A 17117-nucleotide genomic window follows, 5' to 3' on the forward strand; every position below is an offset into this window, starting at 1 on the left:
GGTCTCGCGGAGGAGGGACAAGGTCCAAAACCTCATTTCTCTTAAATTGGTTCAACTCTTCTTGCATAGCTAAATACTAATGCTCATCGACTAATGCATCTTTGGAGTTTTTAGGCTCAATTTGAGAGACGAAAGAATAATAAAAACAAAAATTACTTATCCTTGACCGTGTTGTTACTCCTTTTGATATGTCTCCTAGAATGTTCTCCATAGGATGGTCCTTATAAGATTTCCATTCAAGAGGAAGATCACTTTTGGCACTTGGTTGATCTTCCACTTTCTCTTTAGGTGCTTGATCCACTTCCTCTTTAATATTCTCGGGTGAGAGGCAATCTTTATCTTTCTCAAGCTTAGCATCCAGATCCTTAAGTATACTCTCAGTTGAGATACCTGCACCATTAAGAACACTACATTTTCCGACTACTTTCAGACAAGACTCATCAAAAGAGACATGTACGGACTCTTCATCAATATGTAACCTTTTGTTGTATACTCTATAAGTTTTACTAGATTGAGCGTATCCTAGAAAGATACCCTCATCCGCTTTTGCATCAAATTTACCAAGTTTTTCCTTTCCATTATTTAAAACAAAGAATTTACATCCAAATATGTGAAAGTGGGATATGTTTTCTTTCTTCCTTTTAAGAGTTCATACGATATTTTGTTTAGAATAGGTCGTATCAAGATCCTATTTAAAACATAGCAAGCCGTATTTATGGCATCGGCCCAAAAATATTTTGGAAGCCCATGTTCATTAATCATAGTTCTCCCAAGTTCTTCCAAAACACAGTTTTTACATTCCACCACTCCATTTTGTTGTGGAGTCCGTGGTGCGGAGAAGTTATGATTAATGCCATGATTTCCACAAAACTCTTCAAAAAGATGATTTTCAAACTCACCCCCATGATCACTTCGGATGGTTACAATGCTAGTGTTCAACTTATTTTGAAACATTTTGGAAAATTTCTCAAATGCGGAGAAGGTGTCACTTTTGCTTGCCAAGAAGATCATCCAACAATACCTAGAGAAATCATCAACTATGACAAACCCGGTCCAAAAATATCCATATGAAGAAGTTCATGCTGTCTCGTTGTAGATACAATGTTTTTAGGTTTAAACGAGATCCTTGTTTGCTTCCCCATTTGGCACACATTACATAAGTGATCTTTGGAGAACTTAATTTTAGGTAGGCCAACTACTAGGTCTTTTGAAACAATTTTACTAAGCAAGTCAAAGTTGAGGTGAGCCAGACGTCTATGCCAAAGCCATGAGTCTTCACTCATAGTTTCTAGACATTTGGCCTAGGTCAAAGATACCTAATTTAGGTCAAGCATGTATACATTGTTTACCCTCAGGCCTTTGAACACATCATCTTTCCTATCATCGTTTATAATTGTGTAACTTTCCTTTGAAAACGGTACCGAGTATCCTTTGTTGCACGATTGACTGATGCTAATAAGATTGTGTTTAAGGCCCACAATTTACTTATACACCCTTGTTTTTATCACCATAGGTCACAAATCCTTTTGTTTGCTTCTTTTGAGGTTTGCTCTTTGCCTTATCTTTCTTAAGCGAGGGGCAATCTGGCTTGTAGTGACCTGGCTTACCACAATTGTAACAAGATCCTCTAGGTTTAATTTTCTTACTCTCATCTTGCTTGTTAGGCTTTTCTTGACGTCTATAGTCGACTATATTGTTGTCCGAGTGTTTGATTTCATTCTTTCAAAGATACTTATTATACCTTCTCACGAACAAACCCATATCTTCATCCGAACTATCATCCTCGTCACTAGATTCACTATGACACGCATCTTTGGTGGATGACTTTGAACTTGAAGCTTTTAAAGCAATAGACTTCTTTTCGGTGTCCTTTGACGTCTGTAACTCGGTGAACTGACTTTTATTTTTATATAAGCAACAATGTTGCGGTGAGAAAGAGTCGCCACCGACTTTAATTTTGTCCAATGTTAGGAAAGGTAAAAAGTACAGAAAAAGACACTTTTTTTAAAAACGGGCTCGGGGGGTAAGTTATGAAAAGGGAAGGTGCAAGAACCCTTTTCATCCGTAGTTATCTATGGGCTCTTAATTTGCTTAACTCATGTTTGTTTGTTTTAAGTTGAAAAGAGGCATAAGGACTTTAGCGTAAATGCGTAGCCTTAGTTTTTCGAAAGAGTGTTGAAAAGATGTTTTTGTTGAGCTAGGCAGATTAAGAGCACTACCCTAACTAATTGGTCATTTTCTATACTTTTTACGGTTCCTAGGATTATCCATACTATATAGAAGTAGGGAATCCTTGTTTATATTTGACGTACGGGTCATCGAAGGGTCATCGAGGTCGTTTGAAGGCAACAAGTGGAGGTACCTTTAGCAATATTCGGAGGGACAATCATCGTTTCGTAGGCAACCATTCGAGGGACTAGATCATAACATCGTAGGCAACATCGTGGGTCATCGAGGGACTTATGATCTTTGCGATGATTTTTAATCGAGGGACTTTTGCTAATGGGAAGCTCTACATTCGAGGGACACGACCTTTTAATCGAAGGCACCCAAGAGGGGCGTATCCTAAGGGTGAGTGCGTGCAAGTGTGTTGGATTCGATTATATTTATTTTGTTTTTAATATGATCTAACGTTTTGTTTTTTCAGTCTTATAATACAAACCTATCATACATCTAAACAATATAATAATAAAATATGGAAATTAAAAATGCGGGAAAGTAAAGAGACTTATTTAAATATTTACATTTTGACCTATGTACATTCTACTTATTGAAACATAATAAAAAAAACACGCGCCATACAAGGGATTTTTGAGGTGGGAAAAGAAATCGGGAGAAAGTAAGATTTGATGGTTAATAAAGTTAATTTAAATTAAAATTGATTCTAAATTAATTTAAATTAATCATAAATGCCTATTTAACTAAATCCTAAAACATTTAAGAAATTTTTTATTAAATTAAATTATATTAATTAAATAACCTAATTTATTTCAGTGAGCAACAAAAAATTAAATTAAATGATTAAACCTAAGTCTAACAAGGTTAGTTTTTATTTTATTATTTTTGTTGTTTTTTTTACTTAAAATAAAGGAGAATTATATGTGTAGAAGTAAATGAAACAAGTGCAAAATCTAAAGAAAAAAATTTTTTTGTCATGGCTGAGTATTGAACCCACGTTCTTGGGTTTACCAGCAAAACCTCACAACCATCTGCGCTGCATGCATCACGTGTTATCTTAATCAACTAAAACAATTAAATAAGAAAACATAACACTGATTAAGCAATTCAATCAAATAGTCAAAGTGGGCCCCTCAGCATTCAAGTGGACAAATCAGCACAAGAGAGAGAGAGAGAGAGAGGATTCATTTGACTGGCCAACGGAGGGCATACACGCGTGCGGTCAAGGATCGACGGTCCATGTCATCATCTCCTTCCTCCAGCCCTGCGGATTTTACTGCGATTTTACCCACCAAATTACCTGCGGATTTTACCATCTCCTTTATGCTCAAACCTGCAGTTATGGAATACGCACACACACGAGCCTAACAAGAGTAAAAAGCATCTAGGTTACATAAACAAGCCCTTATGAGTTCGAATCAACCATTAGTTTTGGCTAAAAACCCCTACACATTGATATCCGAAAGAAAAAGGTGTGTAGCCCTAACAATGGTGAATCACCCTGCAAGCATCTAAGCTTCAATTTTAGGGTTCAAATCCCTCCTATTATTCACCATAAACTTATAGCAAACATCAAGCCATGTTAAAAATCCATTATGCACGTAAAATGAAAGCAATAAAAAATGTAAGTAAAATGCATGATGAAATACGCGTGTGTTCATAACATGGGAGTGATTATAGGGTTTTTACCTGCACTTGGACACTTGAGGAACAACTTGGGATTATTGGTTGATCTTGGAAAGGACTCTAAACTTCAAAACAAAAATTTCAATTTTCTTCATATTTTTGCAACTTTAGGAGGCGCTTTAAGGCTAGGTTTTTTTCATGTCTTGGGACTGAGCATGAGTTAGATATATATATATGGGATGGATAAGGGTTAAAAAATTTAGAAAGAAAGAATTGGATTCATTGAAAAAGATTTTGATTTGAAAATATATGAAAACTTTCTATTTCCATCTCCAATATATTTTCCATAATTTTTAACGTGTACTTGGCCCTTGGATGAGGAAAGGATTTGATTTAGATGAAGAGAATATTCCATGGCATATTTTGTAGGATTTAATTTGATTCTATTTTGATTTTATTTGATTTATATTGAATTTAAATGAATAAACCCAAAAATAAATAAATAAAATCATAAAATAAGAAAACCAAATGACATATGGGCCTTTAATAAGCTTGGAATTTTGTGGGTGATTCAAACATTATGGCCCATTACTAAAAACTTTGAATTTGGCCACTTAGGTTTTCACACTTTTCTTGAAAATCAACCAACTTGTACCAATCATATCTCCCTCATTTTTTATCATATGAAGGTGTTCTTGTACATTTTAGAAAGCTCAAAGAGTCTTCTAAAATATACTTTTGGTTTCACCTTCATTGAGTTTACCATGTTCATTTACCATCCTTTGAGAAAAAATGTCTTTTTGTTGACTTTTAAAAGGACCTATAATGTATTAGCTTGTATCTTTCAACTGGTGCATTTCTTGACTTTGGACCCAACATCAAAGTTGTAGATAATGAAATTTCCTTGAGAATAGGCTTCTGTTGGGAAATTTTTGATGAACCATGCGAGAGTTATGATCAGTCAAAGTTCAGTTGACTTTCACCTTAAAACCCTAATTTAGTAACTTCCTCTTTTGATGATTTTGGACCTTTTTCCCGATGAATCATGATCAAATTTTGATCAAATGATGAATATAACATAAAAATATTGATGTTGCCCAAAAATCAGGAGTTTTGCCTGGGTTTGACCATAGTTGACTTTTAGGTCAAACTAATCGATTGTTGATCATTCGAGCAATTGAATGAGCAATCCTGTGAATCAAGGCTTGAAATTTGGCATGAGGGTCCTTTGAGGCATATGAGAGGCCATGGATCTCATTTTAGATCTTAGAATTTGATTTAACTTTGAGACAATCCAAACCCTAGTTTTGGCCTTTATTGCTTAGGAGGAGAATGAACATGCTTTCAGTCAGGGATTACATGAGCCTGTGGAAACTATCTGAGCCCGACTATCTTGAAATATAATAGGAAAATTTTGGGGTATGACAGCTTCCCCTGTTCAATCTTCTTAAATCTGAGGATGTAGAGTGGTTTGTATGCCAGTCGGAATCTGAAGATGGAAGAGGATTGAACACTAGAATACCAAGAAATTTGCCCTTGCGGATGTATGGACTTTTAGCGGGGATGGGATTACGGATGCCATCAGGATGTTCACAGAAAGTTGTCTGAGATGGGCTTAGAGATGCCATCTATCTGAGATATTTGTCAGCAACCTGGGGGGTCATGTTTCCCAGGGTGCGTATATGATAGATCTTCAGAATGTTTGGGGTTCAAGCTTCCAAACGTATATCTGGAATAGAGATTCATAGATGTTCGGGGTTTGAGCTTCCGAAACATCTATCGTAGAATTCAGATCATTCGGGGTTCAGGCTTCCGAAACATATCTGGCGTAGAATTTAGAACATCCGGGGTTCAGGCTTCCGGAACGTTTCTGGCGTAGAATTCAGATCATCCGCGGTTCAAGCTTCTGGAATATATCTGTCATAGAATTCAGAACATCCGGGGTTCAGGCTTCCGGAACGTTTCTGTCGTAGAATTCAGATCATTCGGGGTTCAGGCTTCCGAAACATATCTGTCGTAGATTTCAGAACATCCGGGGTTCAGGCTTCCGGAATGTTTCTGTCGTAGAATTCAGATCATTCGGGGTTCAAGTTTCCGGAACATATCTGTTGTAGGATTCAAATCATTCGGGGTTCAGGCTTCCGAAACATATATGTCGTAGATTTCAGAACATCCGGGGTTCAGGCTTCCGGAACATTTCTGTCGTAGAATTCAGATCATCCGGGGTTCAAGCTTCCGGAACATATCTGTCGTAGAATTCAGATCATTCAGGGTTCAGGCTTCCGAAACATATCTGTCGTAGATTTTAGATCATTCGGGGTTCAAGCTTCTGAAAACATATCTGTCGTAGATTTCAGAACATCCGGGGTTCAGGCTTCCAGAACGTTTCTGTCGAGAATCTAGGGTTCAAGCTTCCAGAATGTATATTTGATAGTGATTGATTTTGTTGATGATAGTTTCCTGGCTGGTTGGTCGACCTGAAAGACAAAGTTAGTTTTATGCAATGTCATGATGCATGTATTGCATTGTAGTATGAAACTCTCAAAATAAATGAGAATCTTCGTATGTTATGTTTGTGTTCACCATGATAAAGTATATGATGCATGGAAGTAGATGCATGATGTATGGGTATGTGTTTGTAGATTCTTATTGATTGCCCAGTATAGTAGCTCTTTGCAGGAAAATAAATCCCTATTTGTTGCTGGAGATGATAACAATATGATTGTATGGCGGATTTCTGTCTTTTGTGCAAGAATATCTGGTTGGATATTTTTGATTTACGCTTGAGGCGTACATCCTTGTAGGAGAAAGATTCATTCCTTGGGGAATGCTTTGTGAGGATATTTCCATACTATTGGCTCTTGGGAGGACATCTGGATGACTTGGATGTTATTCGATTGCTTTTCCTGTTTCCTGTGAAAATAAGAACCTTTTTGATAAACAATGGTCATATTCAGAATGCATATGTTCATTCAAAGTTATCATTGGACGCTTGCGTATTCAAAACAGAGAAAGTGAGAAAGTAAGCTTGAAACAATTTGTATTGATTTGGAAAAAGGCTGTAAACAGGCGAATTAATACAAGGAGACAGAATTCCTAGTAAGAGGAAATTGTCGTGCGATTTTTGAAAAGAAATACAAAATGAACAATAGGGAAAACAGCTATGTGGAAATCATCTCATTGGGTTTTGACTCGGCTATTGCCACTATGCCTTCGAGTATCTCATCCCTTGCTGATTGAAGAAAACGATTGCATTGATTAGTGCCTTTGAACTTGACCTTGGTAACAAAGCTAACTGGGGATCGATGCGTGATGATCCAATGGGACATAGTCGTACGCTTTAATCCCTAACTTTTGCCTAGACCGCCTTTTCAGGTTTTCAGCCTACCGGGATACCCTTTTTTGCCCAAGCCGCCTTTTCAGGTTTTCGACTTGCCGGGTGTACATTTCTTTGTATTTATATCCCTAATTTTTGCCCGAACCCTTTTGGTTCGTCAGGATGCCCTTATTTTTTCCTAAGTATGTCAACCTAGCGGGTCTATTTTATGCGTAGTATTTTTTGACTATGTCCGCATTCACAGGGTGCGGGAAGTCTTCGCCATCCATTGTGGTAAGCATCATGGCTCCGCCGGAAAATATTTTCTTAATTACAAATGGTTCTTCGTACGTAGGAGTCCACTTGCCCCTGGGATCACCTTGTGGAAGGATAATACGCTTTATTACCAAGTCACCGGTTTGGTACGCCTGGTGCTTGACTTTCTTGTTAAATTCTTTGATCATACGTTTCTGATATAATTGCTCATGACATACAGCCGCAAGTCTCTTCTCATCAACCAAGTTTATCTGATCTAGTCGAGTCTGGATCCACTCGTCTTCACCTAAGTCTGCATCTTTCATAATTCTCAGGGAAGGAATCTGAACTTCGACAGTTAAGTCTGCCTCCATACCATAAACTAATGAGAAAGGGGTTGCCCTAGTTGAGGTACGTGCTGAAGTGCGATAACCATGAAGAAAAAATGGTAACATCTCGTGCCAATCTTTGTATGTCACTGTCATCTTCTGTACAATTTTCTTTATATTTTTGTTGGCGGCTTCCACTGCGCCCTTCATCTTTGGTCGATACGGGGAAGAATTGTGGTGTTTGATCTTGAACTGCGTGCAGAGCTCAGTGATCATCTTGTTATTCAGATTAGTACCATTATTTGTAATAATCCTCTTAGGGATGCCATACTGACAGATGAGATTATGTTTGATGAATCGAGCCACAACATTCTTGGTTACTGAAGCAAATGAGGCTGCTTCCACCCACTTTGTAAAGTAATCAATAGCCACGAGGATAAAGCGATGCCCATTAGAGGTAGTAGGCTTGATTTCTCCGATCATATCAATGCCCTACATTGCAAAAGGCCAAGGAGCAGTCAAGACATTTAGTGGAATTGGAGGTACGTGCACTTTGTCAGCGTAGATTTGACACTTATGGAAAGTCCTGGAATGATGGTAGCAGTCAGTCTCCATGGTGGACCAGTAATAGCCTGCTCTCAAAATCTTTTTAGCCATGGTATGTCCGCTGGAATGAGTTCCAAAAATACCGTCATGCATGTCTTTCATTATTTCTTCTGCTTCCTTCTTGTTCACACAATGAAGCAAAGTTAAGTCATGATTACGTTTGTATAAGATCCCATTACTCAGGAAGAACTTGGCAGAGAACCTCCTTAGGAACTTCCTGTCATTGATGGATTCCCCTTCAGGATATTCCTGGGCTTCAAGGTATCTTTTTATCTTGTGGAACCAGGGTTTCTCGTCTACTTCCTCTGTAATAATCTCACAACAATGTGCTGGCTCATCCAATCTTTCAATGGTGATCATGGGCGCTTCATTGTCCCACCTGACTTTGAACATAGATGACATTGTAGCCAATGCGTCTGCCAATTGGTTTTCTTCTCGTGGAATATGCTCAAAGGTAATCTCTTCAAAATAAGGGATCAAAGTTAACACATGCTCCTTGTAAGGGGTGAGATTGGGATGCTTTGTGTCCCACTCTCCTTTGATCTGACTGATTACTAGGGCTGAGTCCCCATATACTTCTAAAAATTTGATTCTCAAGTCTATTGCGGCTTTGAGACCCATGATGCATGCTTCATATTCGGCCATATTGTTGGTGCAATCAAAACATAGTCTTGCAGTGAACGACGTATGACCACCTTCGGGAGAGATAATCACAACACCAATACCATTGCCAAGTGCGTTCGAAGCTCCGTCAAAAACCATAGTCCATCGGGATCCTAGTTCAGGTCCTTCATCCGGACCGGGCTCTTCATAATCATTAACAAGCATAATATCTTCATCTGGAAACCCAAAATTCATGGACTGATAGTCGTTTACGGCTTGATGAGCCAAATGATTAGCTAGTACACTTCCCTTGATTGCCTTCTGTGTGGTATACTGGATGTCGTACTCTGTCAATATCATTTTCCATCTTGCTATTCGTCCGGAGAGAGCAGGCTTCTCAAATACATACTTGATAGGATCCATTTTAGAGATCAATAGAGTAGTATGGTTCAACATATACTGTCTCAGTCGGCGAGCAGCCCATGCCAAAGCGCAGCAAGTTTTCTCGAGCAGTGAGTATCTTGTTTCACAGTCGGTAAACTTTTTGCTAAGGTAGTATATTGCATGCTCTTTTCGACCAGACTCGTCATGTCTCCCCAGTACACACCCCATTGAATTCTCTAACACTGTTAGGTACATTATCAAAGGTCTTCCATCAACTGGTGGCATCAGAATTGGAGGCTCTTGGAGGTACTCCTTGATTTTGTCAAAAGCTAACTGACACTCGTCGTTCCATCTTACCACTTGATCTTTCCTCAACAGTTTGAAGATTGGCACACAGGTGGTTGTCAGGTGAGAAATAAACCTTGCAATATAATTCAAACGTCCCAGGAAACCTCTGACTTCCTTCTCAGTACGTGGTACAGGCATCTCTTGAATAGCTTTAACCTTGGCCGGGTCGACTTCAATACCTTTACTACTGACGACGAACCCTAGGAGATTACCGGATCTTGCCCCAAAAGTGCACTTGTTCGGATTCAATCTCAATTTGTATTTCTTTAACCTGTCAAAGAGTTTATGCAAATGGACGAGGTGTTCTTCTTCTGTGTCAGATTTTGCGATCATATCATCCACATAAACTTCTATTTCTTGGTGAATCATATCATGGAATAAGGCTACCATTGCACGCTGATACGTTGCCCCTGCGTTCTTCAAACCGAAAGGCATCACTTTGTAACAAAAAGTCCCCCAAGGTGTTGTGAATGTTGTCTTCTCCATGTCTTCTGGTGCCATCTTGATCTGATTGTAACCAGAGAAGCCTTCCATGAAGGAAAACACTTTGCATTGTGCAGTATTATCCACCAGTATATCAATGTGGGGCAACGGGAAATCATCTTTTGGGCTTGCTTGGTTCAGATCTCTATAGTCAACACACATTCTGACTTTCCCATCTTTCTTAGGTACCGGCACAATGTTGGCGAACCATGGTGGATAACTCACTACCTTCAGAAACCCAACATTAAACTATTTCTCAACTCCGTCTTTAATCTTCTTGGCCATATCAGGTCTACTTCTTCGTAGTTTCTGCTTTATCGGAGGACTATCTTCCTTGATTGGTAGGCGGTGCACCACAATATCAGTATCAAGACCGGGCATATCTTCGTAAGACCAAGCAAAAATCTCAACACTGTCTCGTAGCATCTGGATCAGTCTCTGTTTGACACTGTCTTCCAGCCCAGCGCCTACCATAACTTCTTTCTTTTCTTCGTCAGTACCAAGATTCACAACTTCAATCGGCTCTTCGTGTGGCTGTATAGTCTTTTCTTCTTGCTCTAACAGTCTGGCAAGTTCTCTAGGCACTTCACAATCTTCCTCGCCTTCATCCTCATCTTGGTAGATCGGATTATCAAAGTCATAATTGGCAGTAGCAGAGTCGTTATCAATGGGATCCAAAGTGGATGTGAATCTGCAGTGCATTATGTGGGTGTGTGTAAGAACACATAGCTATTTAATAAAAAAAGAAGCAAAAACATAGAGCGAAATATTTGAATATGAAACGTCCAATGATTTATTTGAATGAAAATATGATTATGAAATGACAAGCCCTAACAAATGGACCACTGTGCCCCGGGCAAGGCATATGGCTTTGAAGTTTATTGTTTGAATTACATAACCAAAACTTGGAACAGAAAACAGTAAAAATAGGAAAATTGCAATTACTCCTGGTTGAAGGAGATAGAGATAACATCTTCGGTCTTCTAGTTGTTCATCCCATGGTCAGGTGTAGGAAAAATCCACTTGTCTAGATTGCAGCTGTTCTCCCCATCTTCTAAAGCATTGACTCCTTTAATGACGAAGTGAGACATTAATCCTCCAGAGTGGGTGTGATAATTACTCTTCTGAGTTCCAGTAGTACAACCTAAGCCAAGCTTGTCAGACTTATAGGGGACATTAATGAGTTGGCCATAAACAGTACAACCGCCTTCTTCAACTACAACCTTAGCATCCTTTAGAGAAGCCATTGTCGGAGGGATCCGGGTAACTTTAAGAACAGTAGAAGTGTGCTTGGCAGTAGAGACAACCTGAGGAACTAATTCAAAAGTCTGGCAAGGAGTCTCGATGAATTCGCCGTTCACTTCAACATACTTGTACTCATCCACATAACTAACCACATACTCTTCTTCTCCTAGCACAGTGACGATCTTGCCATTTGCAGGGTACTTCAGCTTCTGATGCAAAGTAGATGTCACATCACTTGCCCCATGTATCCACGGGCGCCCCAGTAAGCAAGAATAAGCGGGGTGAATATCCATCACATAGAATAAGGAGTTGAAAGTTTGAGAACCTACTCTGATTGGGAGCTCAACCTCTCCATAGACCGTACTCTTCAACCCGTCGAAAGCCTTCACCACCACGTTACTGGGTTTTAGTACCATCCCTTCAGAATCAATTCTATCCATCACCATCTTAGGCAATACATTCAATGAGGAACCGTTATCCACCAACACATGAGACAGAGTAGTGCCCTTACACTCAATGGAGATGTGCAAGGCCTTGTTATGATTTTTTTCCGGCGGGAGTCAAATCAGCATCAGAAAACCCCAGACAGTTGTTGGTTGTCAAGCTCACAACATAGTTCTTGAACTGATTAACAGAAATCTATTGTGGCACGTGCGCAGCTTTTAGAAATTTCATCAGAGCCTTAGCATGAGCCTTAGAACAAGTTAACAATGATAGCATGGATATCTTGGAGGAAGTGTGCCCCAACTGTTCAATCACGTCATAATCACTTTTCCGGATGATCTTCAGGATTTCATCCATTTCTTTCTAGGGGACTTCTTCAGTAGTAGCTTCAACTGGTGTCTGAACTGGTTCCAGCAATGGTCTCTTTCCTCGCGCATCAGCAGTTGAATCGGAAACAGGAATTTAGGTTGAGGTATTGGCATCTGGAGAGATTTTCGGGGAGAAAATCCTTCCGCTTCTTGTAACCTTGCTGGTCCCCACGATATTGTCAACTTCGGGATTGGGATTTTTAACTGGCTCATCATTCAAAGCTTCTTGTTTCACACCATAGATGTACACATCATTGCCATAACTCCAGGGGACAGCCTTGTCAGAGGGGTACGGGATTGGACCAGGCTTGGTAATGATCAAAGGAGCTACCTTGGGCTCAGCGGTAATCCTTATGGGGCCCTTGGTAGGAATTCTCACAGGAGTCTTAGAGATCACGGACACGTCTTCGAATTTCAAATTCTGAGCTAGGTCTTTACACAAATTTTCCACAGAAGGCATTTTTTCAAACAAGATCGTTCGATTATCCATCAAGCGTTGAATGCCAGTCTTCAACATTGCACAACCATTTGACTGAGACGAGCAGTAGTAACAGTCTTCAACACAACCCGGAAATAAACCGGCTTGCAACAGCTTCTTCTTGATAAGAGGGAGTGGAGTACCATTCAAGTTTTCCCATGTATGGATATTGGTACCCTCCAACTGATAGTACCATTCAAGTTGGGTTCCAGACAAACTCTCTTGGAACAAGTGAATCCACAGCTTTTTGTCAGCGGTGTGAGGTTGGATCTTCCTCACGTATGATTTTAGGTGAAGTTTGGGACAAGAGACTCCGTCATATTTTGCAAAGGTCGGGGTCTTGAACTTTGGAGGGATCACGACTCCTTAGACGAGCCCTAATTCCTCAAAGTCTAACCCTGGCACCTTTTGGATTTCCACAGCCTTCATTCTCTCCTCCAACTGTCTGTACTTATCCTCCGGATACTCTTCCTCATGGTATTATTCTTCCTTTTCTTCGACTTGCTTGACAGAACCATTGCTCTTTTGATCGGTGTTGCCACTAACATCGTCATCTTGTTCAGTTTCTTCTGGGATCTCGACTTCTTTGGCCTTTTTGAGAGGGCCTCGGAATCTTCTTCCCATGTTGAAAACACCCACAAGTTTCTTGGTCTTCTTCTCTTTCTTAGTAAGGAGTGTCTTCAGCTCTTCCTGCCCTTTAGACAGATTCAAAATCAGGGCTTGGAACTCAGCGTTCTGTGCTTGCAGATCCTTGACTGATTGCTCGAGAGGATTCATTTTCTTAGCTGAAATAAACAGTGAGAAGATGAGTACCTCGTTATAGAAACCTGTTATGCAATGTTTATGAATGATATGTGTGATTATGCAATGTTTTCAAGGAGTTAAAGGATTTTAAACCATAGGAAAAAAGAAAACATGACATAAAAGGATCAACTTGCAAGACCAATACATCCATAATTCATTAGTTACATCAAAGTATAAGAAAGTAGATAACTAAATTCTAGGATCTTTGTCTTCTTGGCGGCGTTTCCTCTTCAGAACTCTGACCTCTTCCTTGTGGCTCTTGATCATTTCTTCCCGTTCTTGAACAAGTCTAGAAATCTTTTGTTCCCATGAGTTGATCTGATCTGGGGAGGCAAAATCTTCAACCTTCCACTTGCGGGAAAATTAGTCAAGCAAAACCTCTTTCTCTTTAGCATCCGCTATCAATGCTTCTTTTTCAGCCTCAACTTTTTGCAAGCTTCTCTTATAGACATCCCTTTCTCTCTTCAATTGGTTGACGGTTGCAGTAAGGTCTTCATTTGGGGAAGGAACATACAGTTCAAACACAGCAGGAGCAACGGGGGGAGTAATCCTTGGGACCACAGGTGTATCAGATAGGTATGGTATCCCAAATTCAACAACCTGATCGTAAACCCATTTGAAATAAAGATCTGAAGGGATGAAACTTCTCCTTCCCAAATCTCTTATATCCACTTTCTTTACTTCTGACCAAGCTTTAATAAAAAGACCCTTCTTTCCGGCGGTGTCAGAACCATAGTCAAAGTCTTCAGCACTAAGATATATGGGGCGTGGCTTGTCTTTCAAAGAAAAACCAAACTGATGTCGAGCTAAAATAGGGTTGTAAGCGATTCCCCCTCGAGTACCAAGAAGAGGTAGATTAGGGAATTCCCCACAAAGATCGAATAAATGGATCCCTTCGAACTCTTTTGGATACCAAATGATGTCATCATACGAAAGCTTCATAATTCTTTGGATCCAAGTCAAACCTTCTTCATTCCTTATCACTGATCGAGGCAAGTGCGAAATAAACCACTTGTGCAGAAGGGGAATACATCCGAGAACACAACCTTGTCTTTTTGATACTCTAGCATTGATGGCATGCAATAAATCACCAAGTAAGGTGGGAACATGATTCTTGCTAAGGAAGATCTTAATAGCAACCCTATCAACAACTTTGTCGCAACGGTGAAACAAAACTTGTCCATATATCAGCAAAGTTAGAACACTTTCCAAAGCATCCATGCTTTAGAAAAAATCTTGGCTTTCTCGTATAAGAAATCCACAGGTATCCTAGAATAGTCTCTTCTATTAATCCAAACCTCGTTAATTTCTGCCTTTGGTAAGTGTAAAGCAGCAGCAATGTCTTCCAACTTAGGACCTCCTTTCTCACCCGTGTAAGGAATTTGATCGGGTATGGGAATGTCCATTATGTGAGAAAACTCTTCCAATGTTGGCACCAGTTGAAAATCTCTATAAGTAAAACAGTGAAGGAGAGGATCATAAAACTGCATCATAGAATTGAGGAGTGCTTCATCCACTTTGGTTCGTATTAAACTTATCAGCCTGTTGAGAGGCTCGGTGAGGACAAGAGAACCAGTAATATCATCACAAAAGAGCCTTAATGTAGTAGGTACCTTCTTGAAATTGAGAAAGAAAGGCTTACGGACCAGGATTTCCATGCTCAGGTGACCTGCAAAACAAAGCATGGTTAAAAGCCTTTACCTCCTTGAAATGGGTTAGTTATGTTATGGATGCATGTATGCATGATGCATCATAGAAAAACAAATCCACACAAATCAAACAATTTTTGGTTTAAGGCTTGCATGGAGTATGACCAGGTGACTACCTTTCCCCAAAGGTACTTCTAAAGATAAGGATGAAATTAGTAACCAGGTTCTAAAAGTTACCCATAATTGTCATCCCTTCTAAAGCACCCTCAGACATGATGCATTTGCACCATGCAATGATACTTTGAGAGAGAACTTATCTGAATTGTAGCATCGGGTAGCGACTAGTTCTCAACATTTGTCAAGAGTAGTCCCCCCACTACGTTCCTAAAGGCCAATATGGGTTAAAGGGTAACTAAAGGTCCTTGAGCTCCGGCGCACCCAAAGTTACATACATAGACCTCCCTCATTTGAGAAAAGTGTGCATATATCTATGGAGTCCTAACTCAAGCGTGAACTTCATATTGACTCATCTCCCACATATGTGAAAGAGGTCTCCATGACTATGCCACTCCTATCTTAAGTGTACTTGAATCCGTGTATAGGATTCGTCCTTCATTTATTTCCCAAGCAACCATGAAAAGCAAAATAAACAAAACAAACATTAATGATCTAAGCCTTAAGGTAAACCCCTCTTTAAAGACTCCTAAGCAGAGTCGCCAGTTCTGAAACTCGGTGAACTGACTTTTATTTTTATATAAGCAACAATGTTGCAGTGAGAAAGAGTCGCCACTGACTTTTATTTTGTCCAGTGTTAGGAAAGGTAAAAAGTACAGAAAAATACCCTTTTTTTAAAAACGGGCTCGGGGGGTAAGTTATGAAAAGGGAAGGTGCAAGCACCCTTTTCATCCGTAGTTATCTACGGGCTCTTAATTTACTTAGCTCATGTTTGTTTGTTTTGAGTTGAAAAGAGGCATAAGGAATTTAGCGTAAATGCGTAGCCTTAGTTTTTCGAAAGAGTGTTGAAAAGATGTTTTTGTTGAGCTAGGAAGATTAAGAGCACTACCCTAACTAATTGGTCATTTTCTATACTTTTTACGGTTCCTAGGATTATCCATACTATATAGAAGTAGGGAATCCTTGTTTATATTGGACATACGGGTCATCGAAGGGTCATCGAGGTCATTTGAAGGCAACAAGTGGAGGTACCTTTAGCAATATTCGGAGGGACAATCATCGTTTCGTAGGCAACCATTCGAGGGACTAGATCATAACATCGTAGGCAACATCGTGGGTCATCGAGGGACTTATGATCTTTGCGATGATTTTTAATCGAGGGACTTTTGCTAATGGGCACCTCTACATTCGAGGGACACGACCTTTTAATCGATGGCAACCAAGAGGGGCGTACCCTAAGGGTGAGTGCGTGCAAGTGTGTTGGATTCGATTATATTTATTTTGTTTTTAATATGATCTAACGTTTTGTTTTTTCAGTCTTATAATACAAACCTATCATACATCTAAACAATATAATAATAAAATACGGAAATTAAAAATGCGGGAAAGTAAAGAGACTTATTTAAATATTTACATTTTGACCTATGTACATTCTACTTTCCGAAACATAATAAAAAAAACACGTGCCATACAAGGGATTTTTGAGGTGAGAAAAGAAATCGGGAGAAAGTAAGATTTGATGGTTAATAAAGTTAATTTAAATTAAAATTGATTCTAAATTAATTTAAATTAATCATAAATGCCTATTGAACTAAATCCTAAAACATTTAAGAAAATTTTTATTAAATTAAATTATATTAATTAAATAACCTAATTTATTTAAGTGTGCAAAAAAAAAATTAAATTAAATGATTAAACCTAAGTCTAACAAGGTTAGTTTTTATTTTATTATTTTTGTTGTTTTTTTTTACTTAAAATAAAGGAGAATTATATGTGTAGAAGTAAATAAAACAAGTGCAAAATCTAAAGAAAAAAAGTTTTGTCATG

This window comes from Vicia villosa, linkage group LG3, assembly GCF_029867415.1.
Source record: "Vicia villosa cultivar HV-30 ecotype Madison, WI linkage group LG3, Vvil1.0, whole genome shotgun sequence".
Taxonomy (NCBI): Eukaryota; Viridiplantae; Streptophyta; class Magnoliopsida; order Fabales; family Fabaceae; genus Vicia; species Vicia villosa.